Source organism: Penaeus monodon, chromosome 6 (genome assembly GCF_015228065.2).
Source record: "Penaeus monodon isolate SGIC_2016 chromosome 6, NSTDA_Pmon_1, whole genome shotgun sequence".
Lineage (NCBI taxonomy): Eukaryota > Metazoa > Arthropoda > Malacostraca > Decapoda > Penaeidae > Penaeus > Penaeus monodon.
Window position 1 is genome coordinate 21,884,649 of NC_051391.1, and position 5,000 is coordinate 21,889,648.

At 38.1% G+C, this 5,000-nt stretch overlaps 1 protein-coding gene across 1 annotated transcript in view; it reads right to left on the bottom strand.

Annotated features, from left to right (window-relative positions):
* Positions 1-5,000, bottom strand: part of LOC119574344 (CD109 antigen-like) — a gene marked incomplete at its 3' end in the record, with an annotated part of 112,647 nt that overhangs the window by 38,442 nt on the left and 69,205 nt on the right.

The window sequence follows — 5,000 nt, forward strand, 5'->3', positions numbered from 1 at the left end:
TATAAATGTGTATGTATGTATGTATTTATATATATGTATGTATGTATGCATATATATAATATATATGTATATATATATATATATATTTATATATATATATATAATATATATATATATATATATATATATATATATATCAGAAAACCCACAATGCAATAACTAGATTTAATGAAAATGAGACTAGTTTCGAAATCCTGCTGGATTCCATCTTCACACACATACACACACAAACACACACACACACACACACACACACACACACACACACACACACACACACACACACACACACACACACACACACACACACACACACACACATATGTACACACATGCCAATATGTTCATCTGTCGTGTAGACAGAGATGAGACACATAACCATCTTGAATGCAATCGTACACACGACACATGCAAAGTACATACGACAAGAAACCCGTCAGCAGAATAGCTCAAGTTGGACAGAAAAGATAACTCTGGATGGAAACACCAGCGAGTCTGGATTTTCAAAGTTCCCGTAGATTGATCATATTAATCAGTAATTCAGTATCCCTACCAAAATTGCGAGATAATCACATAAACGAATATGCACAAGGTACATGAACATGAAAGGAAAAACTTCATAATGCATAGAAATCGAAGAGTTTCAGATAAAATGAAAAAGACTCCGATGTATGGCACAAGTTATATAAATGTAAATAAATTTGGCAAAAATATCTATGAAATGGATAGGCTTTCGACAATTACCTTGACTAAAATAAGCTCAAGACAAGTGCCAAATTAATAAGGAATTCGGCGAAATGATTGCAGCTATTAAATGCAGGTGAATTAGCAAATATATTCATTACATACCGGTTTTTCAACTCCGTATCTTTTCAGAATTAGAGAAAATGTAATCCTTGTTGATTTCTCTCTGCATAACACCGGAATAAGCTGCATCGGAACACTATAGCGCATGCTTTTGCTCTAACCTCTTACATGGAGACACATTAAAAAAAAAAAGTATACAGTTCTTTCAGCAGCGTGTTTCCCCATCAAGTTCGTCGTGAGCAGAGCGGTACCGCAGCCTCCCACCATCATGACAGGAACCAGATTTGTCTAGACATAACCTGGGGCATCACTGGAGAAGAAGGAAACTTTTGAATGGACTTCCCGGAGACTCGTCTGGCTCGCCCCAACCCCAAAGCCCGAAGATTAAGAAAGGCCTTCTGCCATCTACCCCTCCCTCCGGGGATACTTTACCTAAAGTGTACCTAAACGCTGGAACGCACTGGGAGTAATTATCATAAATGGCGAAATTCTTATATCAGAATCACACCTAAATACTAAAGTAAATATAACTTTGATACACTAAATATATACATAAAACAGTACATATAATTTGAATAAAGACACTCTAACTTCCCTATACCAGATATGTACCAGTGAAACACAAAGTTTGTCCCAAACTCTCCTGACATCAAATAATGAAATGATGTCCCTCACAAGAGGGTTCTTAACGTCAATGACGAATGGAAGCGACAGCAAAATTACAGAAAGATTTGATTCCGCTCGTAAGGCAGTAACTCGAAATCAGTGAAATGTTGAGGAAACAATTTGAGCGCAACGAATGAAGAAGTGATCTTTGGGGAGAAAGAAAAAATGTAATTTGCCAATATAAGCAAACACATTCCTTATCATAGCGGCGAGCTTTTAGGTATTATATTTTAGAAGTCACGTCATCTCCGCTCTGTTCGGTTTGATTCAGCTCGAACCAGTATTCAAACCAGTGACGGCCAGATCAGGCCGCTAAAAGTCTCTACTCACCTTGCCTGGGGCATCGCTGGAGTGCCCGCTACGGCGAAAAAAACCCACGTCACGGCCCGGCGGGGAAACTTAATCGCTATGAAAAGTCTCCTTTCAGGGTGCATTGGTCCTTGTTAGTTTTAAGAATATGTAGAACTGATACTATGATGGATTCCGTCAAAATCTATAGTTATGAAAATGCAGTTAATCTTTCAATTAATTCACAAATCTAGTATTTATGTTATACACACTTTCGTGCATTGTGCCTTAGTCGTCAATACCACGTCCTACGAGTGTTTGAAACAACTGCCATGTGTGGGAGTCTATACCCAGAATTTTCTGGTTTCAGTCGGATGGCATCTTCCCGACAAGGACTATTACGGCGTTTTTTTTTTATTTTTTTTTTTTAGCAAAATCTAAACAATGTTAACCAGTTACTTTACAACACAACACTAAACAAAGAAAAACGCCCGAAGCCAGGAGGGACGGGCGGAGGATAATCATAGCGGTTGGCAATGAACTTTTTTTGTCTGTTTATTTGCATGCAGTACGGCGGCGGCAACAAACCCATTTGCCTCCGGCCGAGCGCAATTCAGCGGCGCTTAGTTCACGTCACGAGAGCTCAGGACATGAATTGCGTATGAGCCTTTTTGAATTCTGCATTAGGCTTCGGGGTAGATTTAAGAAAGGACAAGCCTTTGTAGGCCTACGTGTCTGCTATACAGCACAACGAAACACAGGAATATAATGTCAGCAAACGAAGGTATATTGAGAAGAATGGAAAAGGTGATTCTCGCGATCACTTTCTTGTCTTAGGGACTTACTGTACGTTAAAACCTGCTTTTGGAATTTCCTCTTTTTTCATTCTGGAAATGCTTTTGAATAGCACGCACACAAACACACACGCACGCACGCGCACACAACACACACACACACACACACACACACACACACACACACACACACACACACACACACACACACACACACACACACACACACACACACACACACACACACATATAATCTATCTGTACCTATATTTGTCTATTTTTCTCTCTGTCTCTATTTCTCTCTCTCTTTCTATTTATCTGTCTCTATCTCTATCTATCTATCAACATATGTACCTATATTCATCTAAATTCGCAACAATGTATGATACAAAAATAATTTGATGATTTTTCCCAGCCAGGTTAGGATCGGGACGTGCAAGCGACCTTGGTGGGGTGGGTTGTCACTCCGCGCAACCTCAATGACATGCAAGTTTAAGGATACTTTTAGCATATTATTGTTAAATAATACCTTTTCTGTCTTGTGTCACAACCAAGCACTCGAAATTTGGCTGAGTGTGTTTCTATCTAAACAGTATATCTACCTACCTATCTATCTATCCACACACACACAATATATGTGTGTGTGTGTGTGTGTGTGTGTATACATGCATTTATATATATATATATATATATATATATATATATATATATATATATATATATATATATATATATATACATACATACACACACACACACACACACACACACACACACACACACACACACACACACACACACACACACACACACACACACACACACACACACACACACACACACACACAGGTATATACGCATATACCTACACCGATACGTTGCTTAATTTCCTCTTTGCTAGATGTGTTTGTCTGTACGAGTTGTCCTAGGTATATATGCTTGTCCACTACCTCTAGTGCTTCGCCTTGTACATGTATCTCTTCGAATTGAACTCTGTTATTGAACATAGCCTTAGTCTTTTCTTTGTGCATCTCAAGTCCGACTTTTAGACTTTCTCTTTTCAGATCGTTTATTAGTTGGTGCATTTCATTTGCAGATTTACTCAAGAGAACAATATCATCTTCAAAACTTAGATTGTTTAGGTAATCGTCTTCTATTTTGATATAATTTCCATTCCATTTAGCTCCTTGAATATTTCCTCAAGGCGATCTGTAAACAGTTTTTAACACCTTTTTAAAATGGTATTTTAGCGGTGTCCGTGCGGAGCATGATGGTTGCTGCCCCGCCCCTTCTTCGTATCTATCCAATATTTTACAATATACCTTCTCTTCTCCCTGTCTTCGAATAGCTTGTAGTTCTGCTGGAATTTGCACAGAGTCAAATGCCTTTTCGTAATCGATGAATGCCATACACAGGGGTTTCCTATATTAATTATTTTTTCCCCTTATTTGGGTGAGCGTGTGGATGTGGTCTGTTGTTGAGAATCCATTGCGGAGGCCTGCCTGTTCCAGACTATCAGAGATGCGAGTTGTGATGACGTTTACGAACAGTTTGTAAGTAACTGATGGGACGGTATTTTTTAGATCCTTTCTATCCCCTTTTTTATGTATCAATATAATTATTGCATTTTTCCAGGCATTCGGTGTTTTTCTGTTGAGAAAATATTTGTTAAAAAGATTGGCTAGTTTCACTGCTGCAATTTCTCCTGCATCTATAATAAGGTCTATACTAATTCCGTCTTCCCCTGGTGTTTTCCCTCTCTTAATGCCTTTAAGCGCTCTTTTTATTTCATCTGTTGTGATGCTAGGTATGTTTCCTCATTCACTTCTATGCGTGGCTGTTCATTTGAGTAGTATAGATCCCCGTAAAAATCTTCCATTACTCTTATGTTTTCATTCTTTTTATATGTCACCTCTCCGTCTGGTTTCTTTATTGCATACACTTGATTTCTTTCTATTCCGAGTCTTCTTTTAGCTGTTTTCATGTTGGTACCTGATATTACTGTTTCATGTATTATTTGAGTACTGAATTTCCGTACATCTTCTCTCTGCTTTTTATAGTCTTTGTTAGTACAGTTAATTTTATTTTGTCCCTGTTTAACGATACTTTCTTGACCCTACATTTTTGCATAAGTATAGTTTCTACCGAGAGATTCTGGAGCTTTGCTTGACGATCTTACCGCCTACTTTTAGTGCAGCTTCCTTTATTATGTCATTGAACTGTTTGTTGATTTGGTCAATGTTAAGATCTTCGTCGCTGAGAAGTGAATATCTGTTCTGAATGTTAAGGTTAAATTCTGTCGATCTGGCCTTCACGCTAGATAAATTTGGCTGCGGTTTTTGTATGAGGTTGTCCCTTTCCCTTCTGAGGAGTAATTTAATTTGGCCTCTGACCATTCTATGGTCGCTGCCAACATTTACTTTATTAATAACTTTCAAATCTTTT